This window comes from Pipistrellus hanaki (assembly GCF_964339955.1).
Source record: "Pipistrellus hanaki genome assembly, chromosome: 3".
Taxonomy (NCBI): domain Eukaryota; kingdom Metazoa; phylum Chordata; class Mammalia; order Chiroptera; family Vespertilionidae; genus Pipistrellus; species Pipistrellus hanaki.
In genome coordinates this window covers 135,986,974-135,999,818 of record NC_140505.1, presented here as the reverse complement: position 1 = coordinate 135,999,818, position 12,845 = coordinate 135,986,974, and the positions used below count along the sequence as shown (strand labels likewise).

Here is a 12,845-nt window from a genome sequence, read left to right as displayed (position 1 = left end):
ATTTTTTTTTTAATGTTGATAACCTCCTTCCCAACTTTTCTGTTTATGCTTGGGCTCACACATTCTCTTAATCTGTTAATTATCTATATTAGTTATTCATCAAATACGATATATTGTCTCTAGTTGGAATATAACAAAGTAATAACAAAAATTTCATGCTCTCCTAGGAATAATTTATGAGACAAATCTAAATTTCATCATACAATGCATGTATTATACCCCCAAAGAGATATTACTGTTCAAACAATGCTGCTTATCATTTTCTTTCATAGCAATGTAGATTCTAAAAATTTCAACCATAAATTAAAAATAAAAAAACATATTTATGGGTAAAGATGTTATGCTTTCAAAATTATGCTCTACAAACTTTTGCTGTGTCTTAGGAACTATCAACCTACACTGAGGTGTCAACTATTATTAACCTGGGATGGTTTTTAATGTTCCTGTTTTTAAAAATTAAGAAATATTACATATGAGAATATCAAACATGACAGTTTTTCTTCATTTTTCCCCCTTTCAAAAAGCAATCACATTACAATGGCTACCAAAACAGCAAGAGAGAAACATCCTTCGCAACACATACACCATACATATGGCAAACAGCACTAAGGTTTCCCAAACCAGCATTGCACGTAGAGAGTCAACAAAAGACAGGAGAGAATGCAAACTGCCTGCAGTAAGAAAGACCAGAGCAAGGGATCCGAGAGCTAACCGAGAATTTAAGAGTAAGAACTGTGATTCAAAGTCAATCTGAGGGAAAACAAGATGAATGGTGAAATCTGAAAGAAAGAAAACCACCTAGAGTAATAAGAGGCCCCAGATAGACAGGGTCAAAGTAGCCCATGGCCATAATGATAGATTCAGAAAGCAACAATTCTGTAATTTGCTCTTTAAAAACTAAGACTAGATCTAAAAGATTACAGTGTGTTTCTGACACCATTTGACCCCCAAATTCAACCTGCTCCCATGTTTGTTATATATCAGAGCTAGAAAAATGAGTCAAGATAAGGCAGTTTCTGTGCTGATTTATTGCTATCCAATTAGGAAGTTCCTGGCTCACTGATCAGAAACACAGATTAAAGGAAAAAAGATACTATAAAGGCTAAAACTTCTACAATCTTCTATTGAAACCAACTACAAAAGATATGCAGAACCTAATTGGGTATGTGTAATAAGTCACTGCTAGTGGCAAAAGAAGAACAAATTTTAATCTTTAAATGTGTTTCTTCTGAATTTGGGTGTATTCTTATCTAACTGATAAAAATAATTTTTAAATGAAGGTAAAAATGCCCTAATCCTGCCTAACTACATAGAGCAAGCATATCCAATATTAAAAGTACTTTCTATAAAGGAAAAGTACTTATATAAGTATAAAATACCATACAAATTTGAGTAAATATTGTTACTATAATTGTTATTTTGTCCACATCATTCTTTTTTGTTGAATTTCTTGGGATTTAACTGATTAACAAAATTATACAAGTTTCAGGTGAACAATTCCACAATTCTCTTTTTCTGACCAGCTTATTTCATTTAGCATAATGCTCTCCAGGTGCATCCAGGCTGTCTTCAAGAATAAGATTTCCAAGTTGTATTCCATTGTGTAAATGTACCATAGTTTTTTTATTCACTCATCTACTGATGGATAGTTGGGATGATTCCAAATCTTGGATCTGGTAAATAATGCTGCAATGAACATAGGAGTGCATATATTCTTTTGAATTAAGTTTTTCCATTTATTGGGATAAATTCCCAGAAGTGGGATATCTAGGTCATAAGGCAGTTCTATTTTTAATTGTTTGAGGTAACTCCATACTGCTTTCCATTGGCTTCACCAATCTGCATTCCCACCAACAGTGCACAAGGGTTCCCTTTTCTCCATATCCTCCTCAACACTTGTTATGGATGATAGCCACTCTGACAGGTGTGAGATGATATCTGCATCTCTCTGATGATTAGTGACCTGGCACATCTTTTCAATATGTCTACTGGCCATCTGTATGTCCTCTTTAAAGAAGTGTCTATTCAGGTCCTTTGCCCATTTCTTAATAGTGTTGTTTGTTTTTGTAAGTTCTTTATAAATTTTGGATATTAACCCCTTATCAGATGCATCATTGGCGAATATGTTCTCCAATTCAGTGGGTTGTCTTTTCATTTTGATGGTTCCTTTGCTGTGCAAAACTCTTTAATTTGATGAAATCTCATTTGTTTATTTGTTTATTTTGTTTCCCTTGCTTGAGGAGAAATATCAGAAAAAATTACTACATGAAATGTCCAAGATTTTACTGCTTCTGTATTCTTCTAGGATTTTTATGGTTTTGAGTCTAACATTTAAGTATTTAATCCTTTTTCAGTTTAATTCTTGTGTGCTGTGTAAGAAATTGGTCTTTTTCATATTTTGCATGTGTCTGTCCAATTTTCCCAACCCCATTTATTAAATCAATTATCTTGAGTTCATTGTATATTTTTGCGTCTTTTGTCAAATATTAATTGACTATTAAAACGTGGGTTTATTTTCGGGTTCTTTGTTCTGTTATATGGATCTATATGTCTGTTTTTATACCAGTATCATGTTGTTTTGATTTCTATGGTCTTGTTGTATAGTTTGATTATCAGGAAGTGTGGTTCCTCCAACTTTGTTCTTTTTTCTCAATATTGCTGTGGCTGGCTATTCAGGATCTTCTGTGGTTCCATATAAATTTTTAGAATATTTGTTCTAGTTCTGTGAAATATGCCATTGGTGTCTTCATAGAAATTGCATTGAATCTATAGATTACTTTGGGTAATATGGAAATTTTAATTATGCTAATTTTTCCTATCTATGAACATGGTATATGCTTCCCTTTATTTCTATGTTTTTCAATTGCTTTTTTCTGAGTCTTATAATTTTTCTGAGTACAGGTCTTTTACATTGTTGGTTAAATTTATTTTTAGGTATCTTATTCCTTTTGAAGCAATTAATGGGATTGTTTTCTTAGTTTCCCTTTCTGTTAGGTTTTCATTGGCATATAAAAATGCAACTAATTTCTGGAGGTTTGATTTGTATTCTGCTATTTTACTGAACTCATTTATCAGTTCTAGTAGTTTTTGGGTGGAATCTTTAGGTTTCTCTATATACAGTATGATATCATCTGCAAATAATGACAGTTTTACTTTTGTCTTTCCAATCTGGATGCCTTTTATTTCTTCTTTTTGTCTCATTTCTGTGGCTAGAACTTCCAGAACTATGTTGAATATGTGTTATGAAAGCAGACTTCCTTGTCTTGTTCCCAATCTTAAGGAAAATCCTTATAGTTTTTGCCTATTGAATGTGAGTTTATAATATATTGGCCTTCATTCTAATTGCCTATGCCTTAACTAAATCAGCAAGAACACTGTTCAGAATCAACACATGAATAACCAACACCATGGGAATTGAGGGATTTGTCTTGCTCCAATAATCATTTAACAGATTACTGTCATGTTCATTACAAGATGTTAAGACTTCAACATAGTATTTACAAAATCCCAAGAATTTTAAATTACACTTTTATTTTTCATTTCGTAGGCTCACACAAATAGAAAATGCATGGGGAAAAAATAAGATTATCTTAAAGTTAGTAAAGTAAAATAGTAACAATAATAATTAGGGCAGGAACCGAAGCATCAACAAATGTGCTGATTTATTAATAGGTGATAAACTTACTCAGCAAGAGATTTTGATCAATGCTGATGACTACTCAGCCATCTTGGTGATAGCAATATTTTTAAGACAGAAATGAGGCAGAAGTGGATGAAGGAAAGGAGAAAGAAACAAAGAAGGCCAGGTGGCAGAATGTCTGCATTTTAGATCCTCCACTGATAAACTGTATGATATTTGGCAAGTCAATTTTCCTTTAATATACAGTATAAGCTAAACTTATGTCCAAGGAGCATACTGATGATTAAATTAGGGGGTGTAGGTGACATTATTTTACAAATAATAAAGCCCTATGTAATATAAATTTATTACTGCTTCCACCATTCAACTCAACAGAGGAAACAATAAGAAATAATGAAGAATAAATTTGATTAGATGCTGGGTTTATTTGATCACAGAGTACTGTTACGTTTCATTAACTCAATTTCTAATGTAGATTTTTCAAACTTACTTATCCAACGTGTTAGCTGGCATTTTTTATAAATACCTGTTAAAAGGGGGGGAAAAAAACAACTTTATTTTAACTAGATAATTAATAAATTATTTTTCTTTGAGGTACATATATATAGCCATAAATTTAGAAAAAATGTCATCTTACTACTTAAATAAGATTTTTTTAAATAAATATATAATAACCCTTTGGTCCCACCTTCGTCTCCTGGACTTCAAGAATAATTTAGTTCTGGCCATGATCGGTTTGGCTTAGTGAATAGAGTCTCGGCCTGTAAATTTAGTGAATAGAGTGTCGGCCTGTCCCGGGGTTCATGAATTCCAGACAAGGTCATGTACCTTGGTTGCAGGCACATCCCCAGGGGGCGGGGGGGGGGGGGGGGGGGAGGTGTAGGAGGCAGCTGATTGATGTTTCTTTCTCATCTATGTTCTGACTCTCTCTCTCTCTCCCTTCCTCTCTGTAAAAAAAATCAATAAAATATTTTTTAAAAGAATAATTTAGTTCTGGATTTTCTGAAATACTAGGAAGTTAATATGGAAAATAGGCACTGCTTTTTCAGTCTGGAGGTGCATGAACATCCTTGCCATGTACCTCTTCAAAATATCACAGGAAAAAAATAAAAACCCAAACCACACACATTCTTGCTTTATAGAAAACAATGTGTTCTAATAATGTGATCTCTGAAGCAATTTTTTTCAAATAATTTTAGTGATCATTTTAAGATGGAGTTTGCTTCCAAACAGGAAAATTCTCTCTCAAATGCCTGCACTGAATAGTTTTAGTAAAAACAAATATAAGATAGTAACAATACCCTTAATATCCTGGAGAGGAAAATCCTCCCCAGCAGTTTACTTTTTCCAATATTACATTTTCCAAATTTCTGCCTCTTCACTTGTCACTAGTTACCTCTTTACTTGCTCTTCAGCTTTTCACCATAATGCTGTTATAACAAATTCATTATTGCTTTTGTCCCTGCTAACTTCATTTTATTACTACAAATAGGCTTTATTATGAATAAACTCAATATGCAAACTATCCAAACAATATAATTAACAAAATGGAGAACGAATTATTTTGCATAACCCAATGCCTAAAACTTGTTATCATAATTTAGTTATTTCATAGTATAGGATAGCACACACTAACATGTGTGACTATTTCAGCTGGGCACTATATACACATGGAACATACACAGGCCAAAGAAAAGGAATGTGTCACCCAAAGATTTAAAAATACAGACAAAATGTCTGCATGCAGAGGCACATTAACAAGCTGACTCTAGTCATGCAGTTGCTCTTGCTATTTAGAAACTATCACTAGAAATGTAACAAAATAAAGAAAATTGTATTTACACAAAGTTATCTCAATGAGAGTTTATAGAAAAGAATGCTTTGATGAGTCTCATGAGGTGAGATATGTCCAAGAATCTCTGGTATTGTAGCTTCTGGAGATGTGGAGAAGGATTCCCTGAGTAAGCTACCAGCCCCTTCCTACCACCTATCACACCCCCCATGGCAACCAACCCAATAAATGTTGACCAAAGAAAAGGAGGAGCACCAAATCATTGTCCTTCCAGGGCAGCCAGATGTCACCTAACTTGGTCAGATTTTCATTTTAGATGGTGTACTGTGGCAGCATTTGGAGAAGAGACACTTAAAATCACAGAGAGATATTAGTAGACAATTGCAGTTACCCAGGCAAGAAGTACCTAGCACCTAACTCAACAGGTAATAGTGAGAATAGAAAGAAAGCTGAATCCATGCATGCATTTGAATAAGATCATACAGGAGACAAGCAAAGAAGAGATCCTTAGCTAAACCATTTTGAGTTGAATAAAGGGCCAAGAAGCCAAACCACACTGGGCTCAGGAGCAAGGAGACTATAAAAAGAGATGAATGTAAACCCTTTTTCCATGAAGACTGGCTATAAACGAATGTTTTAAATCACCTTAAATGTCATGAATAACCTTAAAAGAAAGTCAACATATCTAGGGAAATGGGGATATGAAAACCAGGTTTTCAACGTGAAGTTGTGTGTGTGTGTGTGTGTGTGTGTGTGTGTGTGTAATGTACATCTGCAATTAAGTTTATTGAGTGACATATTTACAACAAAAAGAACAAGTAAGCCAGAATGTTACCAAGAAACTGAAGAACAAAGGTAAACCCTATGTATCTAACATACAAACAAGTGATGGAGGAAAGCTTGGTTACCAGTTGCCTGTTAAAAAAAAAAAAAAAAAAAAAAATGCTGTTTTGAAAAATGTTCAAGCTGCCACCTGAATGTCAAAAATGAATAATTTAGTAAAGCATTAATTACCCTCAGAAAATGTATAGATTCATAAATGTAAAACCAGACTAATGCTGGCTAGAGCTACTGTACAGTCCTGCCTCATTTGGATGGACAGCAAAAATTCCCAAAACTGTCAAAGTCCTTGGTACCTTTGAGGCCAATTATGGGGTCTCAGTTCCCCTCTCAAAGATAACTATGAAATGCCTTTACTGTTACCACTGCTGAAGGACAAAAAAAAAAAAAAAAAAAAAAATGCCTGAGATTATGCCCTCTGCCCTTCCTGAGAGGCAAATTTTTTAATTATTGCATCTCTTGCCAATATGTATAAAAAAAAAAACTTTATTAAAATTTTTTCACAATTCCATATACATCTGTGTAAATAAAACAAATGGTCACGTATATGCTTATCAGTTAACTAGAGATCTGGTGCACGAATTCATGCACAGGCGGGGTCCAGCCAGCCCGCTCCAATGGGGGCCCATTGGGCAATGCTGGCTGTGGGGAGGAGATGCAGGAGGTTGGCCAGCCTGCCAGAGGGATGAGCCCCACCCCTGATCGAGGTAGGGAGATCCAATCAGGGCTGCCAACTGGGGGGAGGTGCCACGGGAGGTTGGCCAGCCCCATCCCCTCTCCAGCCAGGGCTGGCTGGGGGAAGGGGCTGCCCACTTGGCATAGATAGATACATAGATAGATGATAGATAGATGATAGATGATAGATAGATAGATAGATAGATAGATAGATAGATAGATGATAGATAGATAGATGATAGATAGATAGATGATAGACAGATGATATAGAAATAGAAATAGATGATATAGATATATTGGGTCGGCAGCTAAGTAATTGCGGGTTTCACACATATGGCTTCAGTTGAATTTTTAGTTTGCAGACGTAGTACAAATGTAAAACACATTTTGTTATTTGATAGTTGGCTATTCAGCTGTTAATCAGTAAAAAAAGTTTTTTGATCTGTTTTGTAATTTTCGTTTGGCATTCGTTGAAAAATGGAAAATCAAAAGGAACATTTTCGTCATATTTTGCTTTTTTATTTCCGCAAAGGGAAAACGCATCGCAAGCTCATAAAAAGTTATGTGCTGTTTATGGTGACGAAGCCTTAAAAGAACAGCAGTGTCAAAATTGGTTTGCCAAATTTCGTTCTGGTGATTTTTCACTCAAAGATGAAAAACGCTCTGGTCGTCCAGTTGAAGTTGATGACGCCCTAATCAAAGCAATAATCAATTCAGACTGTCACAGTACAACACGTGAGATTGCAGAGAAGCTTCATGTATCACATACATGCATTGAAAATCACTTAAAACAACTTGGCTATGTTTTAAAACTCGATACATGGGTTCCTCACGAAATTAAAGAATCACAGTTAACGCAACGCATTAGCAGCTGCGATTTGCTAAAGAAACGTAATGAAAATGATCCATTTTTAAAACGACTGATAACTGGCGATGAAAAATGGGTTGTTTACAACAATATCAAGCGGAAAAGATCGTGGAGCAGGCCAGGTGAACCAACTCAAACAACATCAAAAGCTGATATTCATCAAAAGAAGGTTTTGTTATCAGTTTGGTGGGATTACAAAGGAATTGTCTACTTTGAACTCTTACCACCCAACCGAACGATCAATTCTGATGTCTACATTGAACAACTAACGAAATTAAACAATGCAGTTGAAGAAAAGCGGCCCGAATTGACAAATCGAAAAGGTGTTGTATTCCATCATGACAATGCAAGGCCACACACATCTTTGGTCACTCGGCAAAAATTAATGGAGCTTGGTTGGGATGTTTTGCCACATCCACCATATAGTCCTGACCTTGCACCATCTGATTACTTTTTGTTTCGATCTTTACAAAACTCCTTGAATGGTAAAAATTTCAATAATGATGATGATGTCAAATCGTACCTGATTCAGTTTTTTGCTAATAAAAACCAGAAGTTTTTTGAACGTGGGATTATGATGCTGCCTGAAAGATGGCAAAAGGTCATTGATCAAAATGGGCAATACATTACAGAATAAAGTTATTTAGTTCCATGAAAAAATTGTCTTTGATTTTATTTAAAAAACCCGCAATTACTTAGTTGCCGACCCAATAGATTATAGATTATATTGATTAGATATAGATATAGATATAGATATAGATATAGATAGATATACAGATAGACAGATAATATAAAGCACCATATTATTCCTGGTGACCTGGCAGTAAACCTCTAAAACAAAGCGCCAAAGTTATTTTAAACAATCTTTGTAGTAGAGCTGGCCAGTGCTCTAGTATAAAGCTTGAGCACTGAGAGGCAATTTGTGCTCAGTAATGTCTTAAATCACTCATGGTGGGAGTATTTACATCACAGAAACTAGAAAACATTGAAAATCAAAGTCTTTGTCCCCTTCTAGAGGGCAGTTATTAAACCTTTATCAGCCATTGACTGTCCTAAGTAAGCATCCTTTTGTCCATGCTATAGAAAGCAGGTTTGGATCTCTTCCATTCTCTGTCTGGGAGAGTTTCCCAGGATTTCCAAAATGCCAACATTTTCAAGTCTGTAAGTTCACTCACTCCAAGAAAATACACCTAAACAGCATCTTTAGTGTTGCTAAGTTACACTACAGGAGAAAAAAAAATACTTTTTTGCTAAATCAGCTTTTGGTACTGCTCTAATATTTCAGTTCCGGACTTCCTGACAGCTAGGAGTCTAATTACCACTCTCCCATTCATCCGTTCAGCAATCCTTGACTATTCAGACCCTCAATCCAGTGAGGCATACAGGTTACTCCTTACTCCTCCTCCTTCTTCCTGCTTCCTGCAACAGGACTTTGTCTAAATGTAGAAATAGATGCCCATTGTTTTGTGATATGGAATGCCACTCATCTATATATTGATAATAAAAGTCTAAGCGACTATTACAGCAAGATGACCAGAACGACTGATTGCACTGACCACCAGGGGGCATGTGCTCAATGCAGGAACTGCAAAACATTCATAATACCAAAAAAATGGGTTTAATAATTCAATTTATTGTTGAGGGGACTCTTTACCCTTTTCCACTTTTTGCAAGTTGAGAAACAGCACCATCCAGTAGACTGAGATTCCCCAATGCAAAATATGGCTCTATTGCTTAGTAACTGAATGACCTTGGCCTTGTTACTTAGTCCTCTATGGATCCCAATTTGCTCTGCTGTAAAGTGGGATTCATACTGGAACCCATCTCATAAGACTGATGTGTGACTTAACTGGAGTGATATTTGTAACACACTATAAACAGAGCTTAATACATAGAAAACGCTGACTACAGTTTAGCCATTAGTAATGTGCTTATTATGTAGTAAATAAATCATCTTATTTACTGCAACTTGACTTCACAAATGACAAACAAGAGATTATAGCTGCCTAGAAAGGCAGAAAAGAGGATTGGTGTCAAGCAGTTTGGACTGAGAAAGACACCAGATTACTGCTCAGTGTCTGTGACACAGCTGTGCCATTCTGGCAAACAGCTCTGGCTTCCTGGTGGGTCTAGTGCATCGCACCAGGATTACAAAGCAACGTGGGCCCAGGACGTCAAGTGGACCAGAAACCCAAATGGCAAAAGTGTGTCCAGTGACAGGGTCTATGGTTAACCACAACTCAAATACAGAAGATGTGTCAGCAAGCACACAAACACAAATACGGACATGACAGTAAAAGATTTATACTTTGCTTCAGCTTTCTTCATCATTCGTGCCTTAGATTTAATATAAAGACTTTCCCAATGTGTTGGCATCAAAGTAACATTTTTGAAATGAAGTTTCAGAACACTGAAAGCTACATTTCAGTCCTGGCAAAATCGGAGTCATCCCAGTGTCTTCCGTGGAAAGGAAATGTGTAAAAGGTACAAGTCACTTGCAGCTTTAGCTCACTGAACCTTATTCAAAAAGAAAGGGACTGTGCTTGGCTGTGAACTGCCTTTGAAAGCAAAAGCAATATAATGGTCCTTCTGGAATCTCATAAACTGTGAATAAAAATGAGCAGTTCACACTAAATGCTCTCCCAGATACTTGAAGTGTAAAAGCTACTACTTTGCATAAAACAACATTCTATTGTATAAAACTACCTTCTAAATGGATAACACTTGGGTACATTTCATGGCACTTTAAAATGCATTGTTTCTTGGACCTGCTTTTATTGGTGATGTCATAACTCAATTATAAAACAATTTAAGGTCTGGAAACATGATTTCAACACAATCTTATTTTTAAAACAGCATTTTTATCTTCTCACAAAAGTTACTTTCATACATATAATAGGTTGGCTTGGATCACTATAGCAATATTTAACCCATAGACTCAAGGATGATTGAAAAAGTCCTCCAATAGGAAAGAACTTCTCTATCTGATTTTCCACATACCACCTATCACTTACTAAAATGATACGTATATATCATTTTACCTTGTTACCCTGGCATTAATTTCAACCATCAGAAGCAGAATTAAACTTATCAAAGATGATTGTGGGCAATGCAGTCACCACCATTGTTCTGCCAACATCTCAATGACAATCTAGAAAGATTGTCAATATATATATATATATATATATATATATATATATATATATTGACAATATATATATTTTAAGTGACTGTATCTAAATAATTTTCAATAATATAGATCAACAGTTATCTAAAGAGAAAGATATCAGCAATATAATTATATATTAGATAGTATGTTTAAAATTGTAGGTTGTGATCTATTAGTGTGTCCCCAAATAAGTTTAGTAGTTCACAACCTGCATTTTTTTATTTAAATTCTTTTTTGTTTAAAGTATTATGTATGTCCCCTCCACCACCACCACCCCCCCCCACCTCTCCCAGGCACTCCCACCCCCCTACACAAACCCTCACCCCTCTACTGTCTGTGTCCATTGGTTATGCTCATATGCATGTATACAAGTCCTTTAGTTGATCTCTAGCCCCACCCATCACAACCTGCATTTTTTAATTCAAATGATAGAAAAGAATAAAATATAAAATAATGCAAATATTAAAGCTTATCACATGAAAAGTAAAAAATGGAATAAGAAGGAGTGATATAAAAGTATCTTTTCATAAGATGTCTTCTTCACCTACATTGTTGCAGATAAGCTGCCAGGTGGCATGGGGGAACGAACAGCCAGGCACTCAGAGGATTCAGAAATAGCGCCTTTATTTGCAGATGCACTAGTGCGTTGACTCCCCTGAGTCCCCCTCCAAAGCCTGAGCACCAAATGCGAGGGGGGGGGGGGGAGGCACAGAATGGGGGCTGCGGGGGAGGGGGACTTCCCCTCTTATCCCCTTAGTTTCTATGTCTCCCAAATATGGACCAGACTTCTGGACTTTTCGCAGGCTTTGCAGCCCCCGTGGGTTGGAATGAGTGAAGTGAGATCATACCCAAAGGCCTGGCCTGGCCTGGCTGGCGCCTTAGGGGGTTGTGCATGGTTCATGGCCTCTGTAAAATGGAAATATTCCGGGAAACATGTTCTGCATGGCTAGCTAGGACACAAGCGGAAATGGGGTTGGGGCTAGCAAGCATATGAATCAGAATGCAGGTTGAGGGGGCTCAGGCTGCCTTCACACATGACTATTTGTGTATATATCCAATTGCAATTAAAATCTATTTCTTATTATAGTAACTGCCAAAAACCTTTGTAAGATTTTTTTTAATCTAAAAAAAATAAATAATTTTTTTTAGCAAGTTCATAGATACAGAGGATAAACTGGTGATTGCCAGAGGCAGAAGGGTGTAGAGTAGGAGAAATTAGTGAACTGTTTTTTGTGGGATTTTTTAGCTTAAACAAATTGAATAAGTAACAACAATAAAAATAATAGGAAATAGACTTACAGTGTGACCTGATAAATTAGAAGCCTTTTCTCTTTTGCATATAGTTTCCTCTTACCATTTTGAATTTATTTTTTAAAACTATTTCTCTCGTGACTCTGTCTTATTCTGAAGTGTTTGCTGGGAGTGGGCCAGCTAAATGGTTTCTGTTCTAAATCTCAGGAGGAAATGTGATGCTTTGTCCTTGGGTTCACCTTTCCCTACTTATCTTACTCTCTTAGGAAGAAGACCTCGAGGGTTAAGATGAAAGTGCGGGGCTGGGGAAAGGGCGAGGGAAACAGCGGCATTGTGTTCAGTCTAGGCCTTTTCAGAAAGACGTGAGATGCTGAAAGTTCACGCACAACCCAACCCAATTGAAGGGCCAGTGGGTTGAAGCCAAAACTTGTAACAACAAAAGGAGTTATTACATCAAAGTGTCTCATCTGCAAGTTTCCTCATGATCTTGCCGTTGTGGTGGGGGGGCTGGTCAAGAATGCATCAGAAGAGGTTCCAGGATAACTCAGCTCTTTCCACCCTGAAGTTAAATGGAACAAGGTCCAATCCCCTGCCTTCTGCTGGGAATGGT

General features: G+C 36.2%; 1 protein-coding gene across 5 annotated transcripts in view; it reads right to left on the bottom strand.

Moving 5' to 3' along the window:
* TAFA2 (TAFA chemokine like family member 2) overlaps positions 1-12,845 on the bottom strand; it is a 430,981-nt gene that overhangs the window by 299,168 nt on the left and 118,968 nt on the right. The window lies entirely within an intron of this gene.